Source organism: Alexandromys fortis, unplaced genomic scaffold (genome assembly GCF_014885135.2).
Source record: "Alexandromys fortis isolate MF-2015 unplaced genomic scaffold, M_Fortis_MF-2015_v1.1 scaffold_119, whole genome shotgun sequence".
Taxonomy (NCBI): Eukaryota; Metazoa; Chordata; class Mammalia; order Rodentia; family Cricetidae; genus Alexandromys; species Alexandromys fortis.
The window spans coordinates 949,443-961,818 of NW_026067991.1; the positions used below are offsets into that span (position 1 = coordinate 949,443).

A 12,376-nucleotide genomic window follows, 5' to 3' on the forward strand; every position below is an offset into this window, starting at 1 on the left:
ATTAGTTATATTATAATTAATATAAACTATAATTATAGCTATTTAGTATTCAACTGTGTCAAAGTCGCCAGAAGGGTGAAATGTTACCTAATAACAGGGACATCAGGTTGCCTGGAGTCACCCAAAGTTCCTGTGCAATATTTGAACATCTAACTCTGGCCTACAGGCCTAGCATATCTGACAGACTTTCTTGTGAAGCAGGTAATTTTGAAGGGCTGTCCTACCTTGTCTTGGCAAAGTTGAGCAGTCACCTTTCTTGCGTCCTGCTGGTCTGTGTTAAGTTGGGAGCACAGCCCCCAGCCCCCAGGCCTGATAGTTGTATTGGTCAGGACTCCAAATTCCAGGATGCTAGGTCCTGAAACTCCCAAACGAGGAACAAGTGGTCTCTTTTCCTTCCTACTGGTGGTGGCATTCACGGCCTCCCGGTTCCCCCTCAGGGCCACCCAAGAGTGCAGGAATCCCATTAAACCTGGATATTTCTTAATTTGGCTTGTTTTGATTTGGCCTGATTGGAAATTTGCATCAGCAGAGAGCTCGTGTTAGGAAAAATTCCTAACAGTCCAGTTTGGACAGTAACTGTCAGCAATCGAAGCAACAGCAGTTTCTTTCCCCACATAGATAGCTTTTGCCATAAAGAAAACAAACTCCATACAGAGTTTCTTCGATGCCCACCATCTTCTCTGAAATAGATTGGTGTTGCCAGGAGCAGACATGTCTCATTGTCATAAAAAGTCTAAGTTATTAAAACATTTTAAATGCCATATTCTGTAGGTCTTTGAAGTGTTTGAAGATTACCTATCTATCTGAAATATATCTCTATGTGATCGTGAAAACATATCTAACATGATTATGAGTTTAACTATTATAAATGATTATTAATCTGTATTTCTTAGTTATACATTACATTTTAAATTGAGCTGCATAAACACAATACCTTAAACAAGAGTAAAAAATATACTTACAGTATAACAAAATTAACTTTAAATTTATGTCAATAATTTAAAATCCATACCAATGTAAAATATCCTGAAATTAATAGCTGTTTTAGGATTAATATAGATTCAATAGTCTATCCTTTTATTCTATTTCTAGATAGATAGATAGATAGATAGATAGATAGATAATAGATAGATAGATAGATAGATAGATAGATAGATAGATAGATAGATGATAGACAGTTCAACTGCACAATACCACAATACAAATAATTGAGCTAATTAACAATTGAACATCTTTTTTCTGTATGTGGTTAAGCCTGCATGTGTCCAGTTACTGAGGACACTGTCACGATTCTTTTCTCCATCTGTGATCATGCCAGCATGTTGAGGTATCAATGGCAAAAAAAAATGTCCTAAATTAAGAAACATTAAAAATGGAGTAAAGTAGGAGCTGTAGATCTCAGACTAGAAGAAATCCAATATCATTATCCTCATAATAATGGGAACTGAGGCCCCCAAGATATAAAAATAGCATCCTAGGTGACTCAGGCCAAAGCACAAGCTCCATGATGCCAAGCTTTTAGCTCCAAACTTCCCACCCTTCCCTTGAGAATTTGCTCGTCACTGTGGCTCTCTGCTTGAGCAGCATCGGAGGTGAGGCTGTGGTTAGTAGTACTACACTAGCTTAGCATGTACCTGGTAAGATACCATCACCACCACCACCACCAATAGAATTACACAGCTCAAATGTCATTCTTGGGAATCTTTTTCCTTTTCTTTCCACAGTTAAGTTAGTTTGAATCCACACTGTGCCAAAATATAAGCTAGTGAATATGATGGTCCATGATTGCAGCCTAAGCACATGGGATCTTGAGGTAGGAGGATCATGAGTCTGAGGCCAGCCTCAGCTTCATAAAGACTACCAGGATAGCCTGGCTTATATTATGAGATTCCCGTCCCTCTCACGAAGAATCAATATGATAATAATAGCAATAATAATAGTAAAAGGATGTAAATGGCCAAACATTTTAAACCTTTCCCAAATTTATTCATTTAGACGTTTCAGTCTTTTTCTCTTCCAACCTTCTAGAACGCTGGACACTGTAGCCTTCCTTTCCCAGAATGCCCCCTGGTTTCCTTTGAAGGGCATTTTGACTATGCACCTGTTTGAGCAGAGGTTATTTAGTAACCCTTCCCTTGTGTGTTCCTGGTTCAGGGTGTGTGGTCAGCAAGTCTTGGCATTTCTTTTACTTTTTATTTGTTTATTGATTGATTTTTTTTTTCAAGACAGGATTTCTCTCAGTAACAGCCCTAGCTGTCCTGGAACTAGCTCTGTAGACCAGGCTGGTCTCGAACTCACTGAGATTTGCCTCCTCTGCCTCCTGAGTGCTGGAATTAAAGGCGTGCGCCATCACCACCTAGCTGAGTCTTGACACTTCTTAACTTACAGTTCACATCCCCTCTTCATCAAGAATTTCTCATTGGAGGGTGTGTCATCCCAACATATCCTGATCTTGCCTTCCTCATTGCTGCCACCCTTTAGTACCCTAGCAACTCACTGCCTTTGCTTAGCTGTTTGTATTGTGATTTACCTAAAGAAAATGAGTTATGATGGAGGGGGACTGTGGCCAGATGTGGGAACTGGGAATCATAAGACTCCAGGTACCTCTGGGGACTGTTTTTCCTTTCCTGGGATCAGTATCCTCTCTCTCCATACAACTTCCTGCCTCTCTCTCTCTCTCTCTCTCTCTCTCTCTCTCTCTCTCTCTCTGTGTGTGTGTGTGTGTGTGTGTGTGTTTACCTGCATGTATGTACACCACATTTAAACCTACTACCATTGGAGGCCAGAAAAGGATGTCAGATTCCCTGAAACTGGAGTGACAGTTGGGCTCCATGTGGGTGCTCAGAGCAGAATCCTGGTCCTCTTCAAGAGCAGCCAGTTTTCTTAACTACTGAACCATGTCTATAGACCCTTCTTTTCTGTTCTTTATGTAGTACATGCCTTGCACTTATATTTGACATAATACATCATTGCTCCTGGCTATCTCTACAGACTGGGTGTCAAACAGACACCCAGCAGGTGATGTGATGGATGGGGCTGGCTTCAGAGGAGCAGTCAGGATAGCAGAAGAAAGTATGTGCTCTGGGTATGGTCAGCTCTGTGCCCTGGGTGTGGTCAGCTCTGTGCCCTTGGTGTGGTCAGCTCTGTGCCCTGGGTGTGGTCAGCTCTGGTCAGTGTTTTGTTGTTGCTGCTTGGTTGGTTGGTTTTGGTTTTGGTTTTCTAAAACAGGATTTATTTGTGTAGCCCTGGCTATCTCTGTAGACTAGCCTCAAACTCACAAAGATCTGCCTGTCTCTGCAGAATTAAAGGCGTGTGCCACCACCGCCTGACAGCTGGCCTGTGTTTAATATACCAGATCCCAGATCTTCAGATTTTATATGAGATACCAAACAGCTAGGTTTTAATGTTAAAAAAATCCCTGTTTTCAAATGTTAACAACCCCTTTAAACTATTAGAAGACGTTGTACAGGCCATAAAAATAAGTCTCAGGGCCGCTTAGCAACTTCTGTGTGTTTTGGTTCCTGATGTGGCCTCTCAACCCTTGCTCCCAGTGGTGTCTGGCACTTCAGTCTGCTGCTCAATATCCAGATCTCAAAGAAAAATCACAGCAGTGCAGCTCACCTCTCAATATCGGGCCACAAGGGTTGGGGTTCCTGGCAAGCCAAGGGGGAATGGAGTCATGTAACCGTGATCCTTTGTAGAGGGGTGGATTTAGGGCTGAAGGACAGCTGAGTGGTTAGCAGGGCAATTTCTCTAAGGGGATGTTGACAGCTGCGTCTTATAAAACACTCGTGTTCAGGACTTCGGCCCCTGACTCACAGTGCTCCACCTCAGCTCCTGCCGTCAGCCTAGTGACTTCAGCATCTACTCCTTCTTTCTTTCACTCAGCAACTTCCCTGGGCTTCAACTTTATCTTAAGCTCTGGAGATTTATTTATTGATTTATTCATTTATTTATTTAATTATTTATTTTGGTTTTCCAAGACAAGGTTTCTCTGTGTACCTCTAGGCTTCCTGGAATTCTCTCTGTAGACCAGGCTGGCCTCAAACGCAGAGCGATCCACCTGCCTCTGCCTCCTGAGTGGTGGGATTAAAGGTGTGTGCCACCCCCGCCTGGCACTCTGGGGATTCTTAAAGAATTATTTTTTATTATTTTAAATTCTGTGTAGGTATGTGTGCCTGTGCATTGGTATGTGCACGTAAGTACAGGCGCCTGTGGGAGCCAGAGGCATCGTATCCCCTGGAGCTGGAGCGGCAGGTGGGTGAGAGCCACCTGATGTGGATGCTGGGATCTGGGCTCTGATCCTCTGGGTGAGCCGCAAATACTTTTAACTGCTGAGTCATCTCTTCAGCTTCAAGTTCTGGGTTTTCTTCACAAACGAACAGTCGTCTTCCCCCAGAGCTTACAGGCCTCCATGAGTTCTCTAACAAGAGCGTACACAGGGCTGCCTATATATGAACACTGATACCTCCTGTGTACACAGGGCTGCCTGTACATGAACCCTGACATCTGCATACACAGGGCTATCTATGCACAAACACTGATGTCTCCTGGGAAAAGGAATAAGGGTCCTTACGTAGCTGCAGATATAAAGAATCCTGCAAAAGTAAGAACGAAGGAAGGACAAGGCCACCCTGCAGGACAGGAACTCTGTGTCTAAAGCACAGAGGCTGAGCCTGGTCTCCAGGAGCTATAAATAGAGCACTCGCCTTTGGGGAAGAAGAAAGGAAGTTGGAGAAGGAAACAGGAGCAGCCTTAGGAAAGTCCTTGCCTTCTGGGTAAAAGCCACTGAAGAGACTAGCCGGAGTGACTTAGTCCAATCCCGGCTTGAAGGGGAGTGGGATGAGGGGACAGGGTTCCTAGGGCAGAGCTGAACTGTTGTGAGCAATGCTGAGATTTTCAGCCAATACAGTTAGAATCAAGAGTCATCTGGGAAAGGCAATCCAAGCTGTCTAACGGACAGCTGAATCGGAGGGAGGAGGCCAAAAAAGACCATAACACCAGGTTTCTGGTTTGCATGAGTAAGTGGGGGATGGTACCATTTGTAAGCGGAGATCTTCCTGTCTCCAAATATGGATTGCAGACAAGGCTTAAATGTCCCCACCTCAAGCCTTGCCGCATCTAAAACACTCCGTGCAGAAGCTCACCCTCCTATGTCTCAAGTTCTTCACCCATTCCGAGCCTTTCCCACCCTGCCCCCATCCCCCTCCCACCAGACAGCTGGAGGTCCCTCTAGGTTTGTTTTCCTCCACTCTGCCTCATTTCCTGGGTCATTTCCCACACCCAGCTCTTCATCGATCCATTTTCCTCCAGCTTTCCCTATTTCTAGTCAGTGAAAACAAAACAGAACTGGACGCTGTGTGCATGTGTGTGTGTGTGTGCTTGCACACACGCACATGCCGGGCAAGCTCTCTGCCACCGAGCTGTACATCCCAGCTATTAATCAGTTGCATCAACTATATTTTAAGGACTAGATAGGCAGGACGTCTAGGCTGTGGGAGCTGTGACTGCCGCTGCTCTCCACACTAGAGACAGGATGCTAGCTGCTCTGGCTATCACAGATCTGTGGCTAGATCCGTGGTGCGCCAGGGAAGTTGCTTTTCTCAAAGCTTGTCATCCTCTTCAGGCCTCCTGTGAACTGTGGCTCACTCCTCTCTGGTCTGGAGCTACCCGTGACTCATCGTGAGGAGCGGTCTGTGGCTCTCCGGCCCCAGTGCCTATTTACATCCCCACCTTCCACACTTGTTGCTCTGCTGTCTAGGAGGAGAGCACAGATCTTCCTGCCACTCCTAGAGTGCCCCACCCTCCATTCTCCTCTGAGGGTGGCTGTCGGTTGTCCCCTCTTGCCCTGCATCTTCCAACCTGCACGTTTTTATTTGACAACACGAGAAATTAAATCATGCACGTGTATCAGACAGTCTTTGTTTCCTTGTGAGTTACCCCTCATGAAGGCGTTTCACCTCTACTGAAAAGGTTTGTTTCATTATGAGTTACCCCAAAACAAAGGGTCCATGATAGGTGGGACACCATTCAGAGCAGGGATGGTAGATTTTGTGTGGCCCCTGAGCAGAATTGGGAAACAAGGCTCGTAACGCCAGGCTAGGAGTCCCCTTTTGTCCTCCTTTTCCACATCCGTGTTTGCTTCACCTGCCCAGTTCATCTGACTTTGCCCGAGCCAGCTCCCAAGATTACCCAGCCAACCAGAGGAAACAGGTTTTATCTCTTGGTTTAAATTCTGAATTTCTCTGGGGGCAGTATTAGCCATCAACTTAGTCAAGATTGGGTGTGGTGGCACATGCCAGTAATTCTAGTACTGAGAGGTCAGGGGCAAGAAGGTTGAGAAGTCAGAGGTAACTGGGCTATGTAGGCAGTCCAAGCCAGAATAAGCTCCATATGAGACCCTCATCTCAAAACACTAAGGGCTGGAGAAGCACCTTGATGGGAGAAAACTTACCTACTGTCGTGGTTGGGCTCTGTTGTTGTTGCTTGTTTGCTCGTTCATTTGCTTTGTCAACTAGACACAAGCTAGAGTCATCCGGGAAGAAGAACCTCAATTAAGAAAATACCACCTTGGGGCTGGAGAGATGGCTCAGTGGTTCAGAGCACTGACTACTCTTCCAGAGGACCTGGGTTCAATTCCCAGAAGTCGCATGACAGCTCACAACTGTCTAACTCCAGTTCCACGGAATCTGACACACTCATGCAAACATACATGCAGGCAGAATATCAATGAGTATAAAATAAAAAATAAGTTTAAAAAGAGAAAAAGAAAATATCTCCATCAGATTGCCTGCAGACAATGGGTTATTTTCTTGGTTGATGTGAAGACCCAGCCCACTGTGGGAGGGGCCATGCCTGGGCAGGAGGTCATGGGATACCTAAGAAAGCAAACCAAGCAAGTCAGTAAGCAGTACTCCTCCATGGCCTCTGATGCAGTTTCTGCCTCCAAGTTCTCACCTCAAGTTCCACTTTGGCTTCCCTCCATGGATTGAGATCTGGGACACATAAACCAAATAAACCCTTTGCCCCACCCCACCCCTGTACCAATAAGTAAGAAGATTTGGAGGGGCTGTCAATGAATTCTTTTCACTTTGAGCTCTTGAATATTGCCATTCCTTGGGCTTCACTTACCAGGGACATAGTAAACATGGAAAGACTTGAATACTCAGAGTCCTCCCCAGTGATGTCCTCCTCGCTCACACCCCTGCCATTACTCATGCACTTGTATGTGTTTACCCACACATATGTGCTCAGCTAATGATGCCAGGAAGAGAGAGAAAACTAAATAAGATACAAGAAACAATGCGTTATTCATCTGCCGGGCATAGCTGTAGAACAGAACCATCTGTATTGTTTACTGAATTTACTGTTCCTTTGTCTTCAGGCAGATGTGAGAGCCTCACCCGCTGAATCAGAGTTTCCAGGGTCAGAGTTTAAGCATGAGTCTCAGAGTACTGTAAAGAACAGCCTTTGAGCTGAAACCCAAGGGCTAGCTAAGGGTCCTTCTAGACCTCATAGAAGACCAAGACATTGTAGGTGCTTACTAACTAGAGGTTAGAACGGAAAGAAACATTCAACGTTTAAGACATGGAAGTCAAGAGATTGAGGAGGGAAAGCAGGCTTAGGGGTACAGGGCCCAGTGGGTCTCTTCCTGTGGGGCCCATATGGAGCAGAGCAGCCCAACCTAGCAAACATGGCTGTTCCTACTTTCTCTCTAACTGCCTTCCTGGCAGTAAGAACACTGGAAGGAAATTCCCTCTCGGCTCCACTGCAGCTCTGCAGCTCCAAGTCGCCCAGTTTCTGAGGGTTTGCTCCCTAATTTCCTTCTTTGTTTGCTTTTATGACGCTGGGGACAGCCATGTTGGTCCACTGCCTCCTCTCTTGATCTGGCTGCAGTCTGTCTGCTCTCTGGCTGTTCTTCTAGAAGTCTCCCTCACCCATAGCTGCCCCCATTTAACTGGTCTTCAGATCCCAGTAACTTCTTCCCAGGTACCAGCTCTGAGTTTACACCTGCCTTCCGACATCAGGAGCACCACCATGAGCACCGCCATGGGTGGCGGCTTCATTGCTTGTTTGGATGGTTCCAAATAGCATCTTAATTGGTCTGACTGCCAGCCTCACACTCTCCAATGGAGCCTGTGCTCTGCTACTAAAAGCTATCTTAAAAGCTAATCTCTCCATCACGCCAAAGCTCACTGTGGTATCATCCTACTGCTTCCTCGGCAGAGCTCACAGTGTGTCTGACCCATACTCCACCCCACTTCCGTTCTTGTACCACCACCCCTGACCCACAGGTCTCACACCTTGTGGTCATAGCCCACAGACTTAACACACAACCAAAACAAAAGCTGGATGATTTGTATAAGAAAGCAACTACCTAGCATGCTGGTAGGAATCCGTAAGAGTGCCGTGCACCGTGGACAAAAACTAGCAACAGCTCACATCCCCATCCACAGACAAAGGACTGAACAAATTGTGGTACATCTAAACGGTGGCATGTCATCCAGCCATTAAGTGAGATCAATAAAGTGGATGAATTACAAAATGTTAGGCTGAATGAAAGAAGCCAGACGCAAGAATATGTCCTTTAGGATCTTATTTCTATGAAATTCTAGAAAGCACAAAACGAATCTATAGCAACTAAAAACATATCAGCAGTTACCTAGACAGAGAGTGGGCAAAGACTGGCAGTAAAAGGGCACAAGGAGAATTTTTGGATGATGGAGATGTTCTAAATCTTGGCTGTGCTGGTATATATATATATATATATACAGACGTGGACATTTGTCAAAACTCATCAGACTGCACACTTCAAATAGGTACATTTTAATTTATGTAAAACATGGAATTCATATGGTGGTGGTGGTGCACGCCTTTAATCCAGCCCTTGGGAGGCAGAGGCAGGTGGATCTCTATGAGTTCAAAGCCAGCCTGGTCTACAGAGCTAGTGCCAGGACAGGCTCCAAAGCTACACAGAGAAACCCTAGCTCAAAAAACCAAAACCAAACAAACAAAAACCATGTGATTCACATAAATGTTTAAATCTTTACGAAGGATCATTAGTAGGGTAGCGATCAGGGTTTGAGGTCCTCAGAGGCAGGGACAATGCCCTAACTACAGACCAGAGCTATTTCTGAAGATGCTATGTCTCTGCCACCTGCTCCAGATGCCACAATCTGCCCACCACAACCTCAGGAAGCAATACGCAGCTCCTACTGCTGCCACTCCTGTCCCCAGCGGGGTCCTGTACAACTGATGCTGTTCTTGTCTACGGCTCAAGTCCACGTCTAGAGAGAGTGTTTCTCCCTGTGTCTGGGGAGGGAGGAGGGAGAGCGACAGCCATCTTCTGCTTGGTAGTGTCAAGAAAACTGGGTTTTGTGACCTGAAGGACTCCTTGGGTATTCAGGGCATTCAAAGGGCATTTTTTTTTGGCAGTGGCAAACGTGAGCTTCAACAACAGGAACTGCCTGCAGGACAGAGGTTCAAACTCAAGGTTTCGGCAACCTTGTTTTCTCCTGAGCCTCTCCCTTTAGCTTGCGACGGCCTCTGCTGGATCCTCAAGTGATATTTCCTGTATGCACGCCTCTGTGGTACAGCCCTTCTTCCTCTTTGCAGGACACCCAGTCGTTTAGGATTGGGACACCACCCTGTGACCTCATTCAACCTAAATTCTCTTTACGGTCGACTTCTGGACTGCAGGGCGTTAACTCAGCAAGGAGTGGTTGCACAGCAATTTGAGGCCCTAGGTTGGCTCCCCACATTACCAGCATAGGTCTGCAACAGGATGCCTGTTGCTCAACTTCAGTCTGTTTCAGTGTCTTCTCCAGGAGCCCTTCCTGCTGGGGTTGGGCGTCGGATCTGCCCTCCTAATGTCCCTGGTAAGCTTCCACGACTCTGACCACCTTGTCTGCCTTGATTGTGAATTCAAGGGCAGACGCCAACGACTGTCTTTGTCTTTGTGCCCTGTGTATAGACAGGGCCTGGTTGCAAGTAGATGCTTCTTAGATGGAATATGTATTAGGGCTTTTTGCCATTTTTTTTAAATCAGGAAACAATAATTGTCTAGAGCAGCAGCTCTCAACCTATGGGGTGTGGCCCCTTTGGGGATTGAATGACCCTTTCACAGGGATCTCATATCAGATATCCTGCATATCAGATATCTACATTGCAATTAATTTTGTTTTGTTGGGTTTTTTTGGATTTTATTTTTAATTATTTATTATTATTATTTTGTTTTTCAAGGCAGGGTTTCTTTTGTAGCCTTGGCTGTCCTGGAACTTGGATCTGTAGACCAGGCTAGCCTTGAACTCACAAAGATCCACCTGAGTACTAAGATTAAAGCCTTGCGGTACTACTGTTAATCCCAATGGTGAGAACAAAACCACTGCCACTATCTGAGCCAAATTTGAAGCAAGCTTGATTTTTATTGGGGTACACTCAAGAGTTGGCCAGTGACTGCCTCCTAAGTTGGGTTAAAAAGAGCAGCCCCAAATCTGTCTCTTGGGCCCCTTTTAAGGAGTAAAATCACAAGTAGTTTTACAGAAGGGAGACAATAAGGAAATACAAAAAACTTAAAATTTGTGCTCGCTTCGGCAGCACATATACTAAAATTGGAACGATACAGAGAAGATTAGCATGGCCTCTGCACAAGAAAAAAAAACTTAAAATTATTTTTTGTAGTCACCCACCATGTGATTAGGGTATTTTTCAAGAACAAATAAAGGTCATAGATTGGGAAAGTTCAGGTTCCAAGAAACAGAACAACTCAACTCTCACAGTAAACAGAAACCTATTTTTAAAAACACAGCATAATGGCTCCTGCCTTTAAAATGGAGCCAGGCAGGCTCCTCACTGCCACCCAGCTACGTTAAGATTTATAACAGTAGCAAAATTACAGTTAAGAAGTAGCAGCGGGGTCACTTTCATGATTGGGGGTCACCACAACATGAGGAACTGTGTTGAAGGGCTGCAGCATTAGGAGGATTGAGAATCCCTGGTCTGGATGCTCACACATATGTGCTTGTTTTAAGCTTCTGGCCCCTGCTGGTCATCATTGATACTTTCGTGTCTGCATGTGTACATAGGAATGATGTAGTGCATGCCTTGTACCCACTGCCCAGCATGTTCAACAGAACATTCTCAACTGTTGAACCGCTCCGTGACATCCCCCAACCCCCTCTACTTATCAAGCCTTCAGAGCTAACTAATGTCTTCTATTCATCCTTTTTTTTTCCTTTTTCTCTTTCTTTAATTTTTAAAAATCGCATCTTATTTATTGGGGGAGTTGTGCCATGATTTGCGCCTGCAAAAGTCAGAGGGCAAGTTGTAGAAGTCAGTTCTTTCCTTCTACCCTGTTGGTCACCACGCACGATGGCTAGCATCTTCTGCTGAGCTCTCTCACTGATTGTCATGTGAATGGGAATGGCCCACAGAAGCCGGTGGGGTTGACTATTTGGTCCCCAGTTGGTATAACTGTTTGGGAAGGATTAGGAGGTGTAACCTTGTTGAAGAAGGTGTGATGTGGATGTCTGTATATGTGTTGCTCTTATTGGTTAATAAGTAAAGCTGCTTTGACCTATGGCAGGACAGAATATAGCCAGACTGAAAGAGATATGGAGAGAGAGAGAGGCAGAGTCAAGGAGATGCCATGTAGCTGCCAAAGGAGAGAGACGCTGGAGCCTTACCGGGAAGCCACAGCCTCATGTCTATACACAAATTAATAAAAATGGGTTAATCTAAGATGTAAGGGTTAGTTAATAAAAAGCCTGAGCTAACAGGCCAAACAGTGTTAAAAATAATATAGTTTCTGTGTGATTATTCAGGTCTGAGTGGCCGGGAAATGAACGTGTCCCCTGCTACGATGGTCATGAACTCACCCTCTGACACTGGAAGTCCCAAATAAACACTCTTTTATAAGTTTCCTTGGTCGCTAATGTCCCATTACAGCAATAGAAAAGTAGAAAACACCTCTCTTTTTTCTCCTTTCTTCCTCCTCCTTCTCCTCCCTCCCCTCACTTACCCTCACGCTCCACTGAACTACATCTCCAGCCCATTTTCACTTTTGTGTGCATGAAAGATACCCGTGTATCCTTCGCCTCTGCCCATTTCCCCACTTCGCATGAGGGACACGGGGCTTCGTGTCTTCTCCTATAACTTTTCGCTTTGTTGTCAAATCATGTTGGTTGAGGTTCACTCCTAAATGAGTTCTTGGCCTTCCCTTCCACTGCTCTCTGAATCTATCTTATTTTTAGATTCCCTCTCAGAAACCACTCTACTGTCATCATTCTGGCCCACATCCCCTGTGCGCATTTACAACAGTGTCTCCAGGTCATGGCCGCAGGCAGGCAGCTTGTCTGCTGAGTGTCAAAGCTACGTG

The 12,376-nt window shown here is 45.3% G+C and overlaps 1 pseudogene; it reads left to right on the forward strand.

The window, feature by feature from the left end:
- Nucleotides 1-10,580: 10,580 nt before the first annotated feature.
- Nucleotides 10,581-10,675, forward strand: LOC126512239 (uncharacterized; annotated as a pseudogene).
- The last annotated feature ends 1,701 nt before the right edge of the window (nt 10,676-12,376 follow it).